The sequence below is a fragment of the Myodes glareolus genome, chromosome 5, assembly GCF_982192425.1.
Source record: "Myodes glareolus chromosome 5, mMyoGla1.1, whole genome shotgun sequence".
NCBI lineage: Eukaryota > Metazoa > Chordata > Mammalia > Rodentia > Cricetidae > Myodes > Myodes glareolus.
The window spans coordinates 47474815-47500637 of record NC_142030.1 but is presented as its reverse complement, the minus strand read 5'-3'; positions in this window follow the sequence as shown (position 1 = coordinate 47500637).

The window sequence follows — 25823 nt, the reverse complement described above, 5'->3', positions numbered from 1 at the left end:
TCAGAATACAGACATATTAGGAAACCAAAGAATCAGCCCCAGAAAGTCGGCCCAAAGTGCAGACTTTGCCCCTTCCATAATCTCTCATGTCAAGCAGTGTGCCACTGTTTGCCAACTCTCCTCAGTGAAGGGTGCCAAGGATCAGCAGAGGGAACAGCGCTCTGCCCCCTGGGACCACCTCTGCATCCAAGTCTGATACGAGCTTATCTGATTGCTGAGCTCACGTCACCTGATTGAGTCCTTGCTAAGAACACAAATAAGACACCAGAAATTCCACTTTTAGGCTACTACAGTGACAAGTGAGGTCTGAAATCTTCCAATCACAGTAGGAAGATAGCACACAGAGATAACGGAGAGGGTGAGAGGAGCAGAAACAAGTGACAGAAGAAAAAGACAAACGTCCACCATCTGTTCTCATCAGACAATGGGCGGAATGACATTTCAACAGGAAAACAACCTAAGGAACATCTAATGCCCGCCTAGGTAAGTACTGAAGCAAACTGAGAAAAGGCAGAGGGTCTCTGTAACACAGTGATAATAAACTGTGCTCATCCTAAAACTGTTGTAGATGGGGACATGGCCTTGCTTAAGGGGGACAGGTTCACTACATGGATTCGTGCAAGAGGAGGAAGGAAGCTGTTGGAGGACAATTGCAATCCTTCTCTGTCCTCAGGAGTCCTCATCTCTGCTACCCAAGCCAATTCTCCTCTCACCTTGCTTTCTCATCCCCTCTCCAGGCAATCTCAATGGCGACTGCAGCAAATCCCCAAGTGCTGTTAACTCAGAGTGGCTATACTTCCAACACGGCTGATGAGTGTTCAAGCGGTCTTCAAAGCCATGCAGATTTTTCTCCCATCTGCCTATTACAGGAAGGAGCGTGTAGACCAATTTTCTATCAGAATCAAGACCCAAAGAACTAAAGCCTTCATGTTCTGTGATCTGCTAACTGAAAGCTTATCTGAAAGGAAAACTTCAGAGGGACGCACTTACTATTCCTGCATAAAATCTGAAATAACACGTTCCTTTATAATCAATGCTTTCAAGTAAGCTATGCCTTATATTTCTCAGGAAAAAAAAAAAAGGATCCGACATTGTAAAGGTCCCTTACTTTCAGCCTGTTCTTTCTTCTTAAATTCCCTCTCTGGTTTTTGCTGTACAGACTGTCCCTGCTCAGCACTAGTGATTACAAAGACAAACTTTATTTAAGAAGCTGGTCATCACAACTAGGTATCATTTCCTGTCTTGGGCCTATGTTGTGCAGCCTTTGCACTGGATAGAAACTTTCCTGTACACCCCCAATGATCCTCGACTTGTTTTTGTTGAGTTTATCCTCTAAAACGTTAGTTAGCCACTGGCAGAACTTGAGTCTAGGTGCCAAAGCACTTTCCTTCTATTCAGAGAAAGGATGTAGTAGATGAGGAAAAATAGCTAAAAGAATGGACCCATATGGAAATAACAAAGGGTTGGTCTCACTAATGGTCTTTCTCCTTCAGTCTAACAGAAAATCAATCCATATTTGGATGTGCCAACAGAGCTTCATGCTTCTTTTTCCAGGTGATTTTTTTTTCTGCCTTTGAATCAGTTCTACAAATGGGTTACTGAAAGAGAGAAAGGTGCCTGTGTTTGCACATTTACTTTTATCTTTCAGAAACAATGAGCTGTTTGGAATTTTTTTCTTTTCTTCCTGGTTGATTTAAGGGCCAAGTTTATTACATGGATTATTCAGGATGCCTTTAGTTACAAGTAACAAAACCCCTAAACTCAAATTGGTTTAAATGATTTCTAAAAAGATCTTCCCTGATATAGGACAAAGTCTCAAGAGAGTGTGACCATCAATTCAGCAGCTCAAGGGCCCAAAGGCTTCATGTTCCTTCAACTCACTGTGCCTGGAGGTGGTTCCACTTCAAAACGGTGGGAGACTGAAGATCAAGGTGATCAATACAAACCTACCTGATCCAGCTCGAAAGGGACTTGTGTTTTTCTTGACCATGTGTAGATATTTTCTGCTGGAAGAGCCTCAATAAGACTTTCCTACACTCTTCTTAATAATCAGAACCAGCTGACATACATATTTTCAGCACTTCCTCTGTTGTTCAGAAAGTAGACAGTGACACCAGGGGACATTCTGTGGTCAGGGTGACTGAATGAGCTCACTGGAATAAAACAAGAAATGACTAAGTGAGATACGGACACAATACCAGGGGAACAGGAACATGACACCTTCTAAAATATTATGAAACTCTAAAACACATTGTCCTGAGAGCTAGAGAGATGGATCAACAGCTGTAATCACTTGCTGGTCCCCCAGAAAGCTAGAGCTCAGTTTCTAGCACCCACAGGTCAGCTCATAACTGTCTGTAACTCAAGTTGCAAGAGACCCGATGCCTTCTTCTGTGTTCCAATGGCATGGTAAATATGTGGCATAGAAGCACACACATAAGAAAATAATAATAATAACAACAATACTAGTAATAAACTTTAAAAAAACATGGTTAGCTGAATCTGGAATTATTTTATTAGCAAGTGCTTTCAGCTTTTCTTTAGGTTCACAAGTAGAGTGGATACATGAACAAATTTTTTTTGTTTAAAATTAATGTTTATTACTTTTAGCACAAAAGAAAGTAAAATTTTAGCCCATATTTCACTCTAAAAAAATTCTTCTGTTATTAAAAAGAATATCTTTTTAAAATTTACTTATTTATTTATTTATAAAAATTTCCACTTCCTCCCCTCATCCCAATACCCTCACACTCCCCCCACTCCCTCTCCCCCTTCCTCTCCAGTCCTATGAGCAGTCAGGGTTTCCTGCCCTGTGGGAAGTTCAAGCTCCTTCCCCGTCCCTCCAGGTCTAGGAAGGTGAGCATCCAAACAGACTAGGATCCAAAAAGCCAGTACATGCAGACGAAACAAGACCCAGTGCCATTATCAATGGCTTCTCAGTCAGTCCCCATGTCAGCCACATTCAGAGAATCCAGTTTGAACACATGCTCACTCAGTACCAGTCCAGCTGGCCTTGGTGAGCTCTCATTCGATCAGTCCCCTTGTATCAGTGGGTGAACGCACCCTTTGCGGTCCTGACTTCCTTGTTCATGTTCTCCCCCCTTCTGCTTCTCATTTGGACCTAGGGAGTTAAGTCCAGTGTTCCAATGTGGGTCTCTGTCTCTATCTCCATCCATCGCCAAATAAAGGTTCTATGGTGATATGCAAAATATTCATCAGTATGGTTATGGGCCACGGCCAGTTCAGGTACCCTCTCCTCTGCTGCCCAGGGAACAATCTGGGGACCTCTCCTTGGACCTGGGAACCCCTCTAGAATCAAGACTCTTGCAAACCCTAAAATGGCTCCCCTAGTTGAGATATATACTTCCCTGCTTCCATATCCATCCTTCCTCCCTCCGCCCCATCCCATTCCCCGAAGCTATCCCCAATCCTCCCCTTCTCCCTTCTCTCTAACCATCTCCCCTTACTTCCACAACACCCCCCATGCACCCAAGTTTGCCTGGAAAACTTGTCTACTTCCAATATCCAGGAGGATAACTATATGATTTTCTTCAGGTTCATCTTCTTATTTAGCTTCTCTAGGATCATGAATTATAGGCTCAAAGACCTTTAATTATGGCTAGAATCCACTTATGAGTGAGTACATACCATATTCCTCTTTTTGGTTCTGGGTTACCTCACTCAGTAAAGCATTTTCTATACACTTGAACAAATACTTTTGTAATCTGATAGGGCATCTCTTGGGTATATTCCCAAGAGTGGAATTGCTGAGTCCTGAGGGAGGTTGACTCCCAGTTTCCTGAGAAACCGCCACACTGATTCCCACAGTGGCTGCACAAGTTTGTATTCCCACCAACAATGGATGAGTGTTCCCCTCACTCCACATCCTCTCCAGCTTGGCCATTCGAAGTTCATCTGTTGTGAATTCTCTGTTCAGTTCAGTACCCCAATTTTTAATTGGGTTAATTATAGTTTTAGTGTCTAGTTTCTTGAGTTGTTCGTATATTTTGGAGATCAGATCTTTGTCTGATGAGGGGTTGGTGAAGATGTTCTCCCAGTCCGAAGGTAGCCTTTTGTCTTACTGACAGTGTCCTTTGCTTTACAGAAGCTTCTCAGTTTCAGGAGGTCCAATTTATTCACTGATTCTCTTATTGTCTGTGCTACTGTGGTTCTACTTAGGAAGTGGTCTCTTGTGCCTGTGTCTTGTAGACTACTTCACACTTTCTCTTCTATCAGGTTCAAAGTGGTCAGATTAATGTTGATGTCTTTAATCCATTTGGACTTGAGTTTTGTGCATGGTGATAGATATGGATCTACTTTCATTCTTCTATAGGTTGACATCCAGTTATGCCAGCACCATTTGTTAAAGATGCTTTCCTTCTTCCATTGTATACCTTTAGCTCCCTTGTCGAAAATCAGGTGTTCATAGGTTTGTGGGTTAATATCCGGGTCTTCTATTCAATTCCATAGGTCAACTTCTCTGTTCTTATGCCAATACCAAGCTGTTTTCAATACTGTAGCTCTGTAATAGAGTTTGAAGTCAGGGATGGTAATGCCTCCAGAAGTTCCTTTATTGTATAAGATTGTTTTGGCTATCCTGGGTTTTTTATTTTTCCATATAAAGTTGATTATTGTTCTCTCAAGGTCTGTGATGAATTTTGTTGGGATTTTGAAGGGGATTGCATTGAATCTATAGATCGCTCTTGGTAGAATTGCCATTTTTACTATGTTGATCCTCCCAATCCAAGAGCAAGGGAGATCTTTCCATTTTCTGGTATCCTCCTCAATTTCTTTCTTCAAAGACTTAAAGTTCTTGTCAAATAGGTCTTTCACCTCCTTGGTTTGAGTTACCCCAAGATATTTTATGCTATTTGTGGTGAAAGGAGATGTTTCTCTGATTTCCCTCTCTGCTTCTTTATCCTTTGTGCATAGGAGGGCAACCGATTTTTTGGAGTTGATCTTGTATCCTGCCACATTACTAAAGGTGTTTATCAGCTGTAGGAGTTCTTTGGTAGAGTTTTTGGGGTCGCTTATGTACACTATCATATCATCTGCAAATAACGAAAGTTTAACTTCATCCTTTCCAATTCGATTCCCCTTGATCCCCTTGTGTTGTCTTATTGCTATTGCTAGAACTTCAAGCACTATATTGAAGAGGTATGGAGAGAGTGGACAGCCTTGACATGTTCCTGATTTTAGTGGACTGGCTTTGAGTTTCTCTCCATTCAATTTGATGTTAGCTGTCAGGTTGCTGTAAGTAGTTTTTATTATATTTAGGTATGATCTTTGTATCCCCAATCACTCCAACACCTTTAAGATAAAGGGGTGTTGAATTTTGTCAAATGCTTTTTCAGCATCCAATGAAATGATCATATGGTTTTTTCTTTCAGTTTGTTTATATGAAGGATTACATTGAAAGATTTGCGTATGTTGAACCAGTCCTGCATCTCTGTGATGAAGCCTAATTGATCATAAAGGAAAATTTCTCGAATGTGTTCTTGGATTATGTTTGCCAGTATTTTATTGAGAATTTTTACGTTGATGTTCATGAGTGAGATTGGCCTATAATTCTTTCTTGGTTGTGTCTTTGTGTGGTTTTGGTATCAGAGTAATTGTAGTTTCATAAAAAGAATTTGACAATGACTCTTCTGTTTCTATATTGTGAAATACATGAAGGAGTATAGGTATTAGCTCTTCCTGGAAGTTCTGGTAGAATTCTGCATGGAAACCACCTGGTCCTGGGGCTCCTTTTGGTAGGAAGATTTTTGATAACAGCTTCTAATTCTTCGCGACTAACAGGTCTATTTAGGTTGTTCACCTGTTCTTGGTTCAACTTTGGTATATGGTATTTATCTAAAAAAAATGTCCATTTCTTTTACATTTTCCAATTTTGTGGCATACAGGCTTTTGTAGTAAGATCTAATGATTCTCTGATTTCCTCTGTGTCTGTGGTTATGTCCCCCCTTTTCATTTCTGATCTTATTAATTTGCATATTCTCTCTCTGCCGTTTGATTAGTTTGGAGAGGGGTTTGTCGATCTTCTTGATTTTCTCCAAGCTTTTTGTTTCATTGATTCTTTGGATTGTTTTCTGTGTTTCTATTTTGTTGATTTCAGCCCTCAGTCTGATTATTTCCAGTCTTCTACTCCTCCTAGGTAAATCTGCTTCTTTTTTTTCTAGAGCTTTCAGGTGTACTGTTAAGTCTCCAATGTGTGCTTTCTCCGTTTTCTTTAATTGGGCACTTAGTGCTATGAACTTTCCTCTTAGCACTGCTTTCATAGTGTTCCATAGGTTTGAGTCTGTTGTGTTTTTATTTTCATTAAATTCAAGGAAGACTTTAATTTCTTTCTTTATTTCTTCCTTGACCCAGGGGTGATTCAGTAGCTGACTGTTCAGCTTCCATTGGTTTGTTGGCTTCTTGGGGGTAGCACTGTTGTTGAATTCTAACTTTAATCCATGGTGATCTGACAAGACACAGGTGGTTACTAATATTTTTTTGTATCTGTGAAAGTTTGCTTTGTTACCAAGTATGCGGTCAATTTTCGAGAAGGTTCCATGAGCTGCAGAGAAGAAGGTATATTCTTTCCTATTTGGGTGGAATGTTCTATAGATGTCTATTAAATCCATTTGATTCAATACCTCCAATAATTCTCTTATTTCTCTGTTAGGTTTCTGTCTGATTGACCTGTCCATTGGTGAGAGAGGTGTGTTGAAGTCTCCTACTATTAGTGTGTGTGATTTGATGACTGCCTTGTGTTCTAGAAGTGTTTCTTTTACATAAGTGGGTGCCTTTATATTAGGGGCATACATATTCAGGATTGAAACTTCCTCCTGATGAATTGTTCCTGTTATGAGTATGAAATGTCCATCTCCATCTCTTCTGATTGATTTTAGTTTGAAGTCAATTTTGTTAGATATTAGAATGGCCACACCTGCTTGTTTCTTAGGTTCGTTCGCTTGGAAAACCTTTCCCCAACCCTTTACTCTGAGTAGGTGTTTGTCTTTGTGGTTGAGGTGTGTTTCTTGTAAACAGCAGAATGTTGGATCCTGTTTTCTTATCCAGTCTCTAAGTCTGTGCCTTTTTATAGGTGAATTGAGTCCATTGATATTAAGTGATATTAATGACCAGTGGTTGTTGACTCCAGATATTTTCCTTTTTGGGGAGGGTAGTAGAGTGTGTGTGTTTCCCTTCTTTGAGTTGTGCTTGTGAAGGGTCACTAGATGTCTGAGTTTTTGTAGGCAGTGTTGGGAATGTTGGATTCCTTGGGTTGTGATTTTGCTTCTAATACTTTCTGTAAGACTGGATTTGTGGTTATGTATTGTTTAAATTTGTTTTTATCCTGGAATATGTTGTTTTCTCCGTTGATAGTGAATGATAGCTTGGCTGGGCATAGTAGTCTGGGCTTGCATCCATGGTCTCTTAGTTTCTGCAGTACCTCTATCCAGGACCTTCTGGCTTTCATGGTTTCCATAGAGAAGTCCGGTGTAAGTCTGATAGGTTTACCTTTATAAGTTACTTGACCTTTTTCCTTTGCAGCTCTTAATATTCTTTCTTTAATCTGAGTGTTTTGTGTTTTGATTATTATATGGCGAGGGGATTTTTTTTGTTTTTTTTTTCTTTTGTGATCCAGTCTATTCGGTGTTCTGTATGCTTCTTGAACCTGCATAGGGATATCGTTCTTTAGGTTGGGAAAGTTTTCTTCTATAATTTTGTTGAATATATTTTCTGGGCCTTTGGTCTGCAATTCTTCTCCTTCTTCTACTCCTATTATTCTTGAATTTGGTTTTATTATTGTGTCCCACATTTCCTGAATGTTTTGTGATGAGAATTTGTTGGATTTGATGTTTTCTTTGGTCAGAGCCTTTATTTTCTCTATGGTGTCTTCAGAATCTGAGATTTGTTCTTCTATCGCTTGTATTCTATTGGTTATGCTTGTTTCTGAAGTCTCTGTTCGTTTACCTAGATTTCCATAGCCAGCCGGCCCTAGGTTTGTGTTTTCTTCATTGCTTCCATTTCAGTTTTCAATACTTGAACTGTTTCCATTACCTGTTTGATTGTTTTTTCTTGGTTTCCCAGGGTTTCATTTACGGATTTACTCATTTCTTCAAACTTTTTGTTATACTTCTATTTCATTTCTTTACTCATTTCTTCAATCTTTTTGTTATACTTTTCTTCCATTTCTTTATGGCAGATTTTCACCTCCTGTTTAAATTCTTCTATTATTTTCATATAGTTCCACTTAGAGTCAATTTCTTCTATTTCTTCTGGGTGTTCAATTCTTCTAGTTTCCCGATCCCTGGATTCTGGTGATGTCATGTTGCCTTTCAGGTTTTTGGCAGAATTCTTGCATTGGCACCTGTCCATCTCTTCCTCTCTGGATGGAACTCCTCAGCACTGAAGTAGGAATAGTTGGTATTCCAAGGACACAAAAGACAGAAGGGCGACCTTGGTGGCAGGGTAGTGTCGAGTGGAACACAGAAGACCCTGCAGTATAAGCTCTCTGGATAGAACTCAGCACTGAAATAGGGATAGTTGGTATTCCAAAGACACAGGAGGCAAAAGGGTGACTGTGGTGGCAGGGTAAAGTCCAGTGGGACACAGAAGACCCTGGAGCATATACTGAGGGGGGGGACTGTGCTCTCTTCTGGGACAGTCTGCCCCGGATAGCCCAGACTCACCCCTCTGGTTGGAACTCCTCAGCACTGAAATAGGGATAGTTGGTATTCCAATGACACAAGAGACAAAAGGGCGACAGTGGGGGCAGGGTAGAGTCCAGTGGAACACAGAAGACCCTGCCACAGAGGCTGAGGTGGGGGCTGTGCTCTCTTCCGGGACAGTCTGCCCCAGGTAGCCCATACTATCCTCTGGTTGAAACTCCTCAGCACTCAAACAAAATTTTTTTAAAGTGTTGAGTTATAGATTCTTGATAGATAGCCAAAATAATTTCCTAAATTATATTATCATCCATGAAAAACCTTCCTTTATCCATTTATTGTTGTTGTTTACAATTAGCACACTTTAGAAAATCTGCATAGCCGCCTAGGGGGCAGTTGCAATCATTTGGTCTGAAGTTAAACACAAATGTTTTATTTCTCACATTTATTGGCTTATTTTGTGTGCTTGGTAGAGGGTATCCTACATGTGTGGCACGTGCATCTTTGGAGATTAGAACAGAAATTTCAGGAACCAGTTCTTTCCTTTCACCATGTGGACCCAGGGATTGAACTCAAATTCAGGCAGTCAGGCTTGGAAGCTGGCGCCCTCACCCACCGGGCTATTGCCCTGGCCCTCAGATTATATGCATGTGAACTAAGACACTGGCAGAGGAGCAAATGATTTCTAGTGGTATATCGGATCAAAAGATTCCAAGAGCGAGTTGATGGCGGTTAGGGTTTATACGGTTTACTGAGGAATTTGAAGTGGCCCACTGACTTCTAGACTCCTCAGAGCCACAGAGAAACAGCAGCAGGTCACCCTCCCATCCTCCTCACTGAGGTGTTTCCCATTGCCCCTGTGTCAGTACCCTGTAAATGGCACTCTCAGTGTTCCAAGCCAATTGATACTTTCACTTCTTCAACTCAATGTTCTTCTCTCCCATGAAATCCTAACCACCCAGTCTCATATTTACAACCTAGATCCTGGTCCCACTTCCAGAATCAAAACTCCTCCTATGTCTTTAGTTTAATTTATTATCCTCGTTCTCATAAGCGCTCAACTTTGCCAACTTCAATATACTTACTTATCCCCTCATACCCAGCAGTCTTTACAGCCACCACTTCTTCCTTACATAAAAGGGAACTTGATGGTCTATCAATAAATCTGTGCTCTAATAGACCAATTTATCCTGAACCTTTTCTATCATCATAAGTAAGTCAAAATATTGGCCTGCATTTTGATTAAAAATGGGGGTATATTACCTCTAAGCTTACCACTAATTCTGTTTGGAGATTTCAGTCTGATTAAGAATTAGACTCAATGGTCTATGAATTGAATGATTCAATGAATGATGGTATCGTCCACCGAACTGGTGCACATGAGAGAAGAAAGAGAAGACAGTTCATCACAAATCCATGCTTCACTTGAATTCCATTTGTCTTTGAGACATCCATATTAAAAAATATTCCATGTGTATGCAGACTTAAGCATGTATATAGATATAGACATAGATAGATAATAGATAGATAGATAGATAGATAGATAGATAGATAGATAGATAGATAGATGCAGACAGACAGACAGACAGACATATTGATATAGTTATACATTAAAGTTGAGAGAGTTAATCAAAAACTTTTGGGGAAGCCAGTGCAGCAGTGAGGCTGGAAGATATCAAAGCCTTAGAAATAACTCTTTTGGTTTCACACTAGATGATTCTAGCTTAGCTCTAGAAACCACCCATTTAACATCAGAGGCTTAGCAAAAGCAGGCACAATCTTTTAGGTGCTTTTCTAAGCAATTGGAATTCACATCAGCAGAAAAAGCAGAGTAAATAACCTCGGCTTAATGAAGCTGGAGACAAGTTGGAATGGGAGATTAAAAGCAATGATAAATTAGTAAATTACACAGAATGGTAGCAGTTATTATGAACTGTATCAGAGAAAAATATGGAGAATCAGATAAGAACAAACAGAGTTGCACCAGCTAAAATGAACAAAGCTGGATTAGGATTGGTAAAAGTGGAAGAGAGCTGTTATGATCTCTAGGTGCAGATAACTCTAGACAGCCAAAGAATGATAGCACAGCCTGATTGAGATTCAATTCTGGACTGTGTTTATGACATATGGGCTGTTAGCGTGTAAGCTGTATAAACTGGGGGATGGCTGACCTCAGGCTTGCAGGAGCATCCAGAGAAGTCAGTCTATAAACTGCAGATCTGGGGTGCCTCGTGTGCATGGCACAGCACCTGGCCCTTTCAATACAGAAGAGATGGTGCTGTGGTGTTGGCAAGAGCAGCTGAAAGCAGCAAGATTTACTTTCCCTCTAATTATTGCTAAGCCCTTATCTTCGGGGAGGAAACATTACACAAGGTACAAAGTGAGTCAAACCCAGAACAATATCAACTCGAATAGGATACGCTCAGACCACTCCTAATTCAGTGCACACAGCAGTACTCTGCATCTGTGAAATCCCATGAGAAGCACCGCCCTTATCCCCATTTCATGGATGGGGAAACTGAAGCCCCCAGGAGAGGAAAAACATGCCGGTTCTTTTTTTTTTTTTATCTGATTCTCCATTTATTTGGACAGAACTTAATGACTTTTGACAAAAAATATTCGACACTTGTACTTGATAGCTTTATAAGTGGAAAATTCTCATATATAGGGGACTGACTGTTTTATACAGTTGCTGGGTGAAAGATATACTTCAAGAAAGCAAATGAAGTCTTGACATGGGAACACTGCTACTAATGGAAACTGAAATGATCTGTAGGTCTTTCTTTGCAATCTTTTTTTCCTTTTTTTTAAAAAAATTTACTTATTTATTTATTTATAAAAATTTCCACTTCCTCCTCTCATCCCAATACTCTCTCACTCTCCCCACTCCCTCTCCTCCTCCCTCTCCAGTCCTAAGAGCAGTCAGGGTTTCCTGCCCTATGGGAAGTTCAAGTTCCTCCCGCTTCCTTTGAGGTCTAGGGAGGTGAGCATCCAAACAGACTAGGATCCCAAAAAGCCAGTACATGCAGACGAAACAAGACCCAGTGCCATTTTCAATGGCTTCCCAGTCAGTCCCAATGTCAGCCACATTCAGAGAATCCGGTTTGATCACATGCTCGTTCAGTCCCAGTCCAGCTGGCCTTGGTGAGCTCTTATTAGATCAGTCCCCTTGTATCAGTGGGTGAACACACCCCTCGTGGTCCTGACTTCCTTGTTCATGTTCTCCCTCCTTCTGCTCCTCATTTGGACCTTGGGGGCTCAGACCAGTGCTCCAGTGTGGGTCTCTGTCTCTATCTCCATCCATCATCGGATGAAAGTTCCCTCTGATCCTGCCTTCCTTGCTCACGTTCTCCTTCCTTCTACTTCTCATTTGGACCTAGGGAGTTAAGTCCAGTGTTCCAATATGTGTCTCTGTCTCTATCTCCATCCATCACCAAATGAAGGTTCTACAGTGATGTGCAAAATATTCATCAGTATGGTTATGGGCCAAGGCCAGTTCAGGCACCCTCTCCTCTGCTGCCCAGGGAACAATCTGGGGACCTCTCCTTGGACCTGGGAACCCCTCTAGAATCAAGACTCTTGCAAACCCTAAAATGGCTCCCTTAGTTGAGATATATACTTCCCTGCTCCCATATCCATCCTTTCCCCCTCCTCCCCATCCCATTCCCCCAAGCTATCCCCAATCCTCCCCTTCTCCCTTATCTCTAACCATCTTCCCTTACTTCCACCCCTACCCCCCATACACCCAAATTTGCCTGGCAATCTTGTCTACTTCCAATATCCAGGAGGATAACTATACGATTTTCTTCAGGTTCACCTTCTTATTTAGCTTCTCTAGGATCATGAATTATAGGCTCAAAGACCTTTAATTATGGCTAGAATCCACTTATGAGTGAGTACATACCATATTCCTCTTTTTGGGTCTGGCTTACCTCACTCAATAAAGCGCTTTCTATTTCCATCCATTTGCATGCAAAATTCAAGATGTCATTGTTTTTTACAGCTGAGTAAAACTCTAATGTGTATATGTTCCACACCTTCTTTAACCATTCTTCTATTGAGGGGCACCTAGGTTGTTTCCAGATTCTGGCTATTACAAATAGTGCAGCTATGAACATAGTTGAACAAATGCTTTTGTAGTATGATAGGGCATCTCTTGGGTATATTCCCAAGAGTGAAATTGCTGGGTCCTGAGGGAGGTTGACTCGCACTTTCCTGAGAGACCACCACACTGATTTCCACACGTGCCGGTTCTTAAAAACAACGATGCAAGCAATTGGAGTCTAGGTCTCCACTCTACTATAGACTGTGTGGCCCCAGGAGGCAGTGCCCTTCTTTGGGTCTCAGTTTTACAAAATCAAAAAAGGAGGCAAGTGTACCAGTTGACTTTAAAGACCTTCCTGGTGCCAGGATAGGATAAAATCCGTGAGGCCTTAGCCTAGATGTCCCACTACCAGCTTCTGGGATCCTGATGATAGTAGTGCATTGTAACTGGGTCCTAACAGCTGCCTCAGAAGAGAAGGTAGGATGGCACGGTGTCAATGACATGAACATTAGGAATCAGGTGAAAGTTTAACAGCAAACTCATTTATTCAGCAATGGGGAGAACTTTCTACACCCTTCTCCCAGCACCCAGACTGTGCTTGAATCTGTTGCATCTCACTGACAAGGCACAATCAGGACCTCTGACAGTGCCTGTTGCTAGACCCTCAGATGGACCCAGGTTGGCTCATCTCTCTGCCTTGTAGGCCTTATCTTCCTGCAGTGTATGACATTGTAACAGCATCATCAGATACTGAATGAGGATATGTTATGGACCAAGGTCTGTGCACATAGTCTTCATTCATTCTCTCTTCATAGTTGATGGCTGGAATAGGGTAGAGACAGTGCTATCAATATCTGACCTCATTTGCTTCTACTTTCCTGTTTCTGGAATGTGAACTCCTGAAATGGTCATTCTAGGAGTTCAGATGTTACACCAGGAGGCAGACCAAGAAGCCATGTGCAAATACGAAAGGCTCTAGTCACCATCTCTCAGTCTCCAGGGTAGACTACAAGTGATTCCACCTCTGCCAGTCCCAAAGCTTATATCACAGGAGGGGGTGGGAACCCTTAGTCCACAGAGTCATGCAATAAATCTTGTATGCATTTAGACTCCAGTCCACTATGTGCAGCAATAGTCAATGTCTAAGAGACAAACATGAGAGCAGAGGCCAGCTTCAGGCTCTAAAACATGACATCACAGCTTCAGGCTGAAACCTTGGCCTCTAGCTTTTTTGAGAGCAGTGAATGATTTTCTTTTAAGCATAATTAATTTTTATGCAATGCGCCCATTTCCAATCTAATACTCCTTAGTGTGAAAAGCATACAGCATGTGTCATTTTAAAACTTCCCATACCACCAATATCCAAATATCCAAAGTGTTCTATTATTGCCTAACAAATGGGTGCTTTCTGGGGAACAGCTGACATGTCCTCATTGGTGTAGTAGGAGGTTGCTTGTTTGGTTCCCGGCCGCCCAGCTAGCTTAGACCCAAAATAATCACACAGTAACTGTATTGTTTAAATCACTGCTTGGCCCATTAGCTCTACCTTCTTACTGGTTAACTCTTACATATTAATTTAACCCATTTCTATTAATCTGGATATCACCACGAAGTTGTGGTCTACCAGCAAAGTTTCAGCACTTCTATCTCCTGCAGCAGATCCATTACATCTCTTGACTCCACCCTTCCTTCTCCCAGCATTCAGTCCAGTCCACCCCCCCCACCTAGCTAAGTTCTGCCCTATCAACAGGCCAAGGCAGTTTCTTTATTCATTAATGGTAATCACAGCACACAGAGGGAACTCCCACTGTGTGGAGCCCACTGTGGCCAGCAGTAAGGATTCTCACTGACATATCTCCTGCTGTCATGTCTTCAGTATCTCATCAGAACTTCCTTTCTTCCGTTCAGTTCATTACCTTTACCATGTGACCACCAATGGATTCATTGCTCCAGCATTCATCGGCCACCCCATGCTCTCCAGAAACCCTGCATTCAAATGCTTTATTATTGTTCTTTTAAATCCTTTTTCATTTATTGTATTTATGCCTGTGCCTGCTTTCAAGATCAAAGGAAGGCATCAGATGCTTTAGAGTTGGAGATCTAGTTGGTTGTGAGACATTATGTGGATGCAGGAAACCAAAACAGGGTCCTCTGCAAGATCAACAAGCGCTGTTCATAGCTGCTGAGATTTTTTTCCTATGCTTACAATTAATTTTTTTCAATACTCACACCAAAGATCCACCATTCTGAAGCTTTATATAAATGTTCTGGTTTGTGTTTGTGAATGCAGTGATCATTTTAGGCTCCAGAATTTATCTCTAAAATCAGAAAGTCCTTTTCTGCGACTGAACATCATTTCATTCATGAACGCCTTTCATGTCTCTGTCCATTTCCTGATTTGTGGGCATCTGGGTATTTTCCAGGTTTCCTACAGTTTCATTGGAAGCACTTACAAGGGAGTCACAAAAACTATAATTTGGTTTGTGTAAATTGTGTTTAATTCACTTCTTTTTGAGTGTATGAATGATATATGTGTGGGTGAGTGTGTGTGTGTGGGGGGGGTGAGACTCACTTTTAGCATACTCATCCCCCTAGATCAAAAGTTCAATAACAGTTAGGTAGACTGGGGACAAGAGTTGTGTTCTAATAGCCACACAGGCTGGAGACTGCCAAGAGGGCTACATAATAGGCTCTCTCCTCACATACTAAGTTCCACCACAGTTTCCTTTGGAAAGTGCTAATTTTGCAAACATTGTGCCATTAAGTTCTCGCTGAATTGATCACTAGAGTTCTGCCTTCATCTCTACACACAGACCAGCCGTTCTGATAGTATCAAATCCCACTCTTAACTCTACACCCCTTTCACCAGTACCCAGGCACGTTACAGAATCAAAAGCTCTTGGGATCACCTGTACAGTAGATTTGACCTCCAGGGATGCTGTGTAATGGCGAATCAATCCCACACCAGTTAGGTTTTAAAGGGGTATTTATTTTGGGGGTAAAACTTACATACACACAAACCTTCAGGAAAGGAGCCTAGTCGCTGGAGCAGGAGCCAGAACCAAGCGCCAGAACCAAGAGAGTGAGCCAAGGTTTGCCGCTCTTTTTTAAAGAGAAATATACCATGCCCCAGTGGGCTGGTATTTCAGCGGCTATTAGCTGAAGGAGTGGAAGGCACTCCCACAGCATTGTGGGCTCATACTTCAGCGACTATTGGCTGAAGGAGCGGAAGATACTCCCGCAGCATCTCCCCCTTTTGTTTAAGTAAGCGAGTTCTAAGCCTACTATGAAATTATATACAGTAAGTACAAACCTACAAAATTATATACAATAAGTACAAATATCCTATTCTAACTAGCTTAAGTCTTGTATAATAAATAACTTGGCCAAGTCATGAGAGGAAAGTAGCTACATTTATCTAGTCTTCAACCCCATAGAAGATCCGAGAAGGGAAATAATGTTACCGGAGTCATTAGGAAGTGCAATCAAAGAACTTCCAAAACATGCAACAAATCACAGAGACAACTGGCTACCTGGGCAATCACCAAAGACCTGTTTGCAGTGTTGAAGCAACCAACTTTGACTAAGGCTTAGAATAACTGACAGATTATTTTTAGCAGGCAAGAGATTTTTCAAAACCATCTTACCCTGTCTTGTCAAGATTTAACAGTTTTATTTATCCATTTCCGGATTTTATCCATTTCTGGATTTTAACAGGCAAGAGATTTTTCACAACCATCTTACCTTGTCTTGGTAAGATTTGACAGTTCTGCTTATCCATTTCCGGACACCGTGTATTTGTCAGTAGTTGAGGTATGGGCAATTCCTTGCCCAGAGGCCAGTTTTGTCAAGAAGACAAGCTCCAAGTGGAGTGTCTTTGGTGCTCAACAATCTCTCAGGAATAGGTCGGTGTTGCCAGGAGTGATTGTGTCTCACTACACAGAACTCTAAGATTAAATTAAATGCATTTTCTACAGCTATTCGAAGAGGGTGAAGACTATTTATACAGAATATAATCTCTATGTATCTAAAGAACCTGATTAGTTTAACCATAAATATGACAGACATAGATGATTATTGATCTACAATTCTTAACACATATCTAACTTAAAGACTAAGAGAATAAACAACTGTGCAATAAATGAGGACAATGACCTCCAAATGTAAACAATAAATATCAATACATAAACAATATATAAGTATCTTAATCAGAGGTAGAAATGTACATTGCAATATGGCATACATATATCAATACAATATATATCAATACATAAAAAATGTTTTAAACAGGTAGAAGCATGTATACATACAATATTCAATATAATTTAACTTTGTATCTATATACAAAAATCTATGCCGATGTAATTATCTATAAATAATAACTCACAAATACCATTATTATCTATCCAATTTTCCTTCTTTTTTTTTTTAAAAGAGGGGGAAGTGGTGTGGGAGATTTGTCTGTATTCTGTCAATCATGTTTTAAATAAAACACTAATTGGCCAGGCAGGAGGTGTAGGGGGGAAAGCCAGACAGGAAGTGGAAATGATGCAAGGAGAGCAGGAGAATTCTGGGGAGGAGGAAGTTGATTCCTCCCACTCCTGCCCAGATCACCGAAGCAGCAGAGTGTGATCTGCCCCACTGAAAAAGGTACTAAGCCACATGGCTAACATAGATCAGAAAAATGGGTTAATCAAGATGTGAGAATTAGCCAGTAAGAAGCCTGACCTAACGGGCCAATCAGCATTATAACTTACAGAGATCTGTGCGTTATTTTTCTCTGGGACTAACTAGCTGGGGACAGGGCGGGAAAGAAGCCCCAACAAGAAGGCCCGCTCATGTTACAGCTGTGAGCCAATAAATATTACCTAGGACACATTTGTCCAGCCTTTGTGGTGTGCTAGCCCCTGTATAATGCTCACTGGGTTTCCTAACTAATGATGAAGCAGATGCTACTGACAAAGAAAACTTGGTGTCCAAATGTCTGAATCCAATCCTGAGTTTTTGCTTAGTGATATTGGAGACCCTGGGTACCTGCACCGCTACCTGGGATTTCTGTTACTTAGTAATGTGCAGAACATTCTAATTTTTCAGGCCAAAATATTAAGCCGTAAAAATAAATACGAATCTCTTGATTCATTATCATTTAACTATTTTAAGCTCCTGTACCTTAGGATGACAGTGTGTGTGTGTGTGTGTGTGTGTGTGTGTGTGTGTGTGTGTGTTTTGCCGGGATTAAACTGAGAGCCCCACACTTTTGAGGCAAATGCTCTACCACTGAGCCCCCAGCCCTAGGATGACCTAAATTTATTTAGGCCATCTCAGCTACATGGAAGATCTCTTTCCTGTCGATCTGAGATCCTTCCCATGTCTCCCTAGAGCTTTCCCAAGTTTTTCAGGTTCCTAGGATCTTGCTGAAAAATGGTGATGGCCACACTGTCTTTGCTCCTTGGCTCTGAACCTTTCACTCCTCCAGAAGAACTCTTCATTCTGTCTTAAGTTTCTTTGGACTTCCTGGCATGGGTTCCACTTCAGCAGTGCTTTTGATATCTGATGACTCATTGATCTTTCTTTCTGACATTGAGATGATTCTGGAAGCCCTGTCCCATGACATTGTATTGTCTAGCCTTCTTTGGTTGGATGCAAAGGCTTGTGAGGATTTCTTTAAAACAAACTTACTTCTTTTATTTTTTGTTTAATATAATTATATCATTTCTCCCTTCTTTTTCCCCTCTCTAAAGCGTCCCATATACCTGTCCTTGATCGCTTTCAGATTTATGGCTTAGTCCCAGCCTCCAAGCAGAAAGCAATACCTCTACAGGGCACTGAGACTATAAAAGGGAACTGAGTGCGACTTAAGACACAGCGTTGGGGTGGCGAATCTGGGCACTGTAGAGAGAACCTGTAATGCCAGCCCTTGGGAGACTGAGGAAAAAGGATCTTGAGTTCTGACCCTGTTTCCAAACAAACAGGGGATGGGAATGTAGATTTAAATTAGGAGCCCTTGAGGAACTTGAAACTTCTCCTAGACATTCTTTTTGGTTTTTTAATGTTTTGCATGAAAGGCAGCACCGACCATTTACAGTGCTCCTGTGTTGACACTTTGTCATTTCCATGCTCTCAGTGTGTGAATGGGTCTACCAAGGAATGAAAATAAACATAGCCCTGTGGCAGAGGCTATGTTCTGGCCCTCCGATCCACAGGCCCTCCGTCTGTCCTGAATTGGCCAAGGCACACTTGCTACAGGTGGCGAGGCTGCAGAGGTTGTTAAGCTGAACAGGTTTCTTTTCACCAGTGGTCCGCCCCCCTCTTCTGTCACTTCTGAGTGAGAATCCTGGTGAGTTCAGTTGAGGGAACTGGGTGGAGGTCTCACTTGATTTCCTTCTGTACTTGCTAAGTGGGAAAGGAACTTTTTAGAGAGAGGGGTTTGCTCTTCCAAGCAAGGGCCCTCCTCTGGCCTTTCTGACAGCACTGACCTCAGAAAGTGAAAGTGATGTTTTGGTTACTTCATTCTCTATTGGAAAGTGCCCAAAATGAAATCACCCACAGCAAGCCCCAAATGTCCTCACTCCGATGTCAATTCTGGGAAGGCCTCGGATGCCTTTAGAGCAATGGTGCTCAGCTTTCCCGCTGGCCTGGAGGGATTAGAATCTCTCTTTATTTCTCCTCTTCTGGGATGGCTTTCTCCTTTCCCTAAAGCCAGTCCTCACACCAGCCAGTACAGCAAGAGTGTTTAGTGTGCCATCAACCAGACTTATCTTGTACGTTGCATAAATACTAAAAATTAAAATCATATGGAAAGGTTTGGTAGAAAGGAGTAGAATGAGGAGATAGATACCCAATCAGTGCAGAGGAAATACAGCCAAGGCTTAGGCCCTCCAAGATGTCCCTGAGGTCCTCTGTTCCTTTCTTTCAAAGAGGTCTGTGCTCGTTTTGGCAAACATCTACTTCTCATGCATCACCAGGGACCTGTAAATCACCGAGGAGAAGGACTAAGGCACAGCAAGCACTGAACACAGCAGCTGGCTTAAATCCACGTCTGCAGCAGTCCTTGGAAGACATGGGTGATGATCACTGGGGACACTGAGGCACACTTCACTCGATAAATGAGGTCTAACTCGCAGGAGCATAGGGCTAGTCCGCAGCCCTCCTGCTGCAGAAGGGAAAACAAAGCAAAGCTTTGTGAGATCGTCAATGAGAGACAGAACCAAACTGGAAAAGTTCTTCACTAAGGAATTCTTAAAGTCTGCTTCAGAGCTCTGTGAAAAGGGTTCCTTTTTCAAAAGCAAAGCTCCATGTTTTGAAATCTATCTTAATTGACACCGGAAAACACAGAAGTTGCCTATATTAATGGGGTAGCAGGCAATGGTTCCATACTTTCACACACGTCTGTTTCCAGAGTCGCAGGCCATTTCTTCATGGCAAACTCTGTTGAAATCTCTGCTGAGCTCTTTCAAATGTGCAGAACATTGCCTGCGGGCAGTATTCCCCGGAGCATCTTGTAGTGTGGAGCTACGGGCAGGCCTGCTTTTCGCCTCACCCGGCTCCCGCACGGCTAGCTTAGTCCCAGAAATAACAACACACAAATTGTATTCATTTAAGCACTACCTGGCCCATTATCTCTAGAGAGTTAGTTACTGACTAACTCTCATATCTTGATATTAACCCATTTCTAATAATCTGTATCACACCACGAGGTGTGGCTTACCGGGAAAGATTCAGCATGTCTGACCTGGTGGCTGGCTCCATGGCGTCTGCCTCACTGCCCTCTTCCCAGCATTCTATTCTGTTTACTCCGCCTACCTAATTTTCTGTCCCATCAAAGGGCCAAGGCAGTCTCTTTATTGACCAATGAAAATAACACAGATAACCCTCCTCCATCATTTCCCCTTTTTCTGTTTAAACAAAAAAGAAAGGCTTTCATTTTAACATAGTAAAATTACACATAACAAAACAGTTATCAAGCAAGAATTACAGTCACAATATTTATAACTATATCTTTATCATAATAATGGAAAACTATAACTATGACTATCCATTCTTCAACTCCATCAAAGACTCCAGAAGGATATTACCTAAGTAAACAAGAAGTAAGCAACTTCCAAAACTCTAGAAATGACAGAGACATCTCGCTGCCTGGACAGTCACCCAAAGTTCCTCTGTATTGTTGGGGCATCCATTTTCAGCCTTCAGGCCCATAATATCCAGAGACATTTCCATGAAGCAGGAAATTTCAAAGGCAGTTCAGTCACTATCTGTTGTGTCCTGCAGAATGTCTCGCAGACTCTTTCATGAATCAGGAACCCCGAAAGATCATCTCACCTTTAGGCAAGTTTAGCAGTCCTCTCTCTGCGGGTTCTCTGTGTCCAGTTTATACAACAGTTCAGGCAAGAGCAGTTTCTTGCCCAAAATGGCTAACCAACTCCATAAGGAGCCTCTTCGATGCCCATCTTCCTCTTGAAGTAGATTGGTGCTGCCAGGAGCAGACGTGTCTCATTGTCATGAAAAGTCCTAAGTAATTAAAACACTAAATGCCATGCTCTGTAGTCTTTGAAAGATATGAATGTCTATCTGAAATATATCTGTGCACTTCTAGAAAATCAGACTAACATTACTACAAGCTTGACTATTATCGATGATTATCCATTAACAACCTATATTTTTAATTATACATTGCATTTTTAAATAAACTACACAATCACAATACCTCAATCAAGATCAGAAACATATATACATATAACAAAATTGACCTTAAAATCCATAACAAAGCAAATTATTCATATCTATATCATATCCCCCTTTAAATGTAAAAGAACATTTATAAACAATATTTGGGAATATGGACGTAGTTATTTCTCTCCAAACTTCTTCCTGCTGTATAGGGGCGCAGTTAATCAGGTCTTTCATGGTATAACCTGTCTGCCAGGTTCATCTCAGTCGGCAGTTGAGTGAAGAAATTTTTTGAGGGTGTTCACAGAAACCTTTCAGGAGGGCGTGGTCTATCATACCATATTGGGATAGAAGCAATCCACAGGGTCTCATCCTCTGTGAAAACAAAAGAAGAACCTCCTTTCCAAAGCATCATATTCTTAGACCCAAATTCTGAAATCAAGGTATTTTTAAAATATCTATCTTGGATTAGTTCAGCAGCATTTATAAACAAAAGTCTTTTAGCAGCTCTTGCTCCTTCCTCAGCATTTAAACAATTCAAAGAGAGCATAATAGCATACAGTATCAAGATTCTCTGTTTATTTTCCATCTTTATTTTAACCTCTATTTCTTTTATTTTTTTTTCTTTTACTTTTTGAGACAGGTTCTCTGTATATCTTTGTCCTGGAATAACTCTGTAGACCAGGCTGTCCTTGAACTCACAGAGATCTGCCTGTCTCTACCTCCCCAGTGCTGGGATTAAAGGTGTTTGCTACCATACCTTGAATTCACAGAGATCTGTCTGTCTCTGCCTCCCAGGTATTGGGATTAAAGGCGTGTACTACCACACCTTGAGGTCACAGAGGTCAATCTACCTCTGCCCCTTAAAGTCACAGAGGTCAATATGCCTCTGCCTCCCAGGCATTGGAATTAAAGGTGTGTACCACCACACCCAACTACTCTCTTTCTTCCTTTTTCTTACATTAAGAACTTTAACTTTTAGCCTGCATATATATTTTTAACACAGTGTAAAATATTTAGAGGTTTTTTTTTTCTCTTTGAATCTCTCTTTACTGTATATCTCTCTTTTTCTGACTTCATAAGCCTTTAATTTAGTAATCAATATGGAGAGCCATGGCTTTGACGGCTAGATCCAGCTCATTTTTTAGCTTTCCAGCCTCACGGCTGAGATACCAGCCAGAGCTGTGTTCACTGCCACAACTCTATGGCATTTCAAGGTCCTTGCCAGCAAGCAAGCTGGAGCATTCTGCTCACGGACCACACTCAGTCGGACTGCCTGCCTGAAAGAGTCAGAGTTTGCCCTGGCAGGATGGTCCAGAAAGCCGGCATTTTAAAACAGCGCAGCTTTTTTACTGCTATGGCTGAAAACCGAAAAGCATGCATTCAGCTTTTGATCAACACCGTAAGTGTTTCGTGGTAGGACCTCTTAATGAGCTGCAAGGTTTTGCAGCTAAAGCTGAGTCAGGAAACCTCTCTTAAATGAAAGCATTGCTTGCCTCTAGCAAGCAGAGCAGACCCGAGAAATTGCTGCCACCAAGAAAACATGCTTCACTCTATTCTTTCCCAAACTTTCTCAAGCTTTCTGTGGATTCAGTTATCCACGTCTGGGCGCCATCTGTAGAAAGGAGCTACGGGCAGGCCTGCTTTTCGCCTCACCCGGCTCCCGCACGGCTAGCTTAGTCCCAGAAATAACAACACACAAATTGTATTCATTTAAGCACTACCTGGCCCATTATCTCTAGAGAGTTAGTTACTGACTAACTCTCATATCTTGATATTAACCCATTTCTAATAATCTGTATCACACCACGAGGTGTGGCTTACCGGGAAAGATTCAGCATGTCTGACCTGGTGGCTGGCTCCATGGCGTCTGCCTCACTGCCCTCTTCCCAGCATTCTATTCTGTTTACTCCGCCTACCTAATTTTCTGTCCCATCAAAGGGCCAAGGCAGTCTCTTTATTGACCAATGAAAATAACACAGATAACCCTCCTCCATCAGCATCTTGCTCCCATTTGGTTTAGCCTTCATTGCTCATCCTCCCGCCATTGGCTCCTCCCTGCTAACCCTGGCCTCCCATAGCCACCGCTCCACTCTCAGCATCTGTGAGCTCAACTGTTTAGAGTCCACAGGTCAGATGGTGAGAAAACATTTTGACAAAGGCAACCAACCGAAGGGCTCGTTCTAGATTCCAGTTCCGGATTTCCGTCCACCGTGATGGACAGTCGGGGCGGAGGCAGCTTGAAGCAGCAGGTCACTCGGTGTCTGCACCGAAGGGAGCGGTGCACCCAGAAGCCCAGACAGGAAATGGAACCACGCACGGAGGGCGGGTCTATCCTCCTCAGTTAGCCACACCAACCCCTGACAGTCATGTCTAGATCCCCATCTCCCAGGTGACTGTGGATTCTGTAAGCTGACTAACAGCACTAGCATCTCTGATGATGTGATGCTTGTCTTTCTTTGGCTGGCTCGTTTCATTTCCGCACCAATCTCTAGTTCCAGCCATGCTGTTACAAGGAGTTCATGATTTTCTTTGGTTGAAGATTTTTCTTTGTGAGTGTGTGGGGGGGGGGGAGAAAGAGAGAGGGAGGAAGGGAAGGGAGAGAGAGAAGAGAGAGAGAGAGAGAGAGAGAGAGAGAGAGAGAGAGAGAGAATTTGCCTTTTATGCTATTGTGAATACTGCCGTAGTAAACACATGAATGCTGATGTCTCTCCCATGTTTTCTTTTTTTTTTCTCTTTTCTTTTTCTTTTCTTTTTTCTTTTTTTGTCTACGTATACCCGGTCGCTGGATTGCTGAGTCATACAGTAGCCCTAATGGCAATTTTTTGAGGAGTTGCCACATTGTTTTCCCTAATGGCAGCACTGGCTGGCACCCTCACTGGCACTGGGGTCTGTATTTATAATAGTGGTCATTCTCACTGTGTTACAGAGATCCTCACTGCAGCTTACATTTGGATTTCCCCAGGGACTACTGCTGTTGAACATTTCTTGTATCCCATGGCCAAATGGATATATTATTTGGAGAAATGTCTATGCAGGATGCAGGCCCTTTGCCCATTTTTAAGCTAATTTTGTCCTTTGGCAATATCATACGTGCATATAATGCATCCTGATTACTCCTACCCTTCCTGCTCTTATTTCTGTCCTAGGCCTACCAATGTCCTTACCTCCCCACAAACCGTCTTTCTACATTCAGAACTTTTTGTTTTGCTTTGTGAGCCATTTATGTGAACCAGAGCCATGCTTGTAATGATGAGATTCCAGCTAACCACTGGAACCTTTTGGGCTTCACCAATGGGTGTATGAGCTAAAGACTGCCCCCCAACCAGAGTCTATCAGGAGCCAACAGCTCATCTGAGAGAGATGGCACTCCTTCAGGCCCTCCTTGACCCCCGAATGATTGTTAATGGGTTCAGTATTTTTCATTTTTAAATTGGATTATTCATGGGTTTTTTGATTTTGTTTTGTTTGTTTTGTTGTTGAATTCTTGGAGTCCCTTATATATTGCTATAGTTTGCCTTACTTTGTTGATCATTTGCTTTGTTACGAGAAAGAAGTTTTTACTTTGACACGATTCCATGTATCCAATTTTCCTTTCCTTTTTTTGCAATAAATTCAGGACCAAACCTAGGGCCTTGCACATGCTAGGGAGGTGTTCTGCCGCAGAGATGTATCCCGGCCCTTTGCTTCTGTTCACTGTGTTCCTGGAACCTTCTTCAAAACATCTTTGCAAAGTCCATGGCCGCCTTCTAAAGCAATATAGTTTCTATAAAGCCCCAGTGTTATTCTTAGCTGAAATCCACTGGACAAAGTGTTAAAGAACCAATTCTAAATATAAAAAAATAATAATGAATTTATTATGTCAGTATATATGGGGCATATCTACATGCATATTTAGAAAAAAATTGTGGCCTTAAATATTTATGTTATTAAGTGATAAAAAGTAACTGAATTATTAAAGCTAATTCGTAAAACTTTAATTCAGCTAAAATAAATTTGGGACTGGGGAAATGACTCAGCTTGCTGTATGAGCTTTAAAACTTGAGTTTTCCTTCCTAGAAATCCTATAAAAGTCAGCATGGTAATTTGAATCTATTGGTGAGTGCTGGAAACCAGCTGGCCAGCAGCTAAAACGGCAAGCTCCAGGTTCAGCCTGTCAGAGACCTTGTCTCAACATCAAGGAGAGATGATAGAAGTTAGGTGATCCTAACATCAGCCTCTGGCCTCAATATGCACTCACACGGGTAGTGATTACACTTGCACACACAAAGTGTACTTGTATATATGCCTCATGCACACACACACACACACACACACACACACACACACACACGTCTGGAAGAAAATCAGTAAAATTAAGACAAAGACTAGTTTAACAAAAGTAAAAGTTAGAAAATAATTAAATGGAAAAAAACTAAATATAAGAAATTAGTCAATTATTAAATAGAGATTTC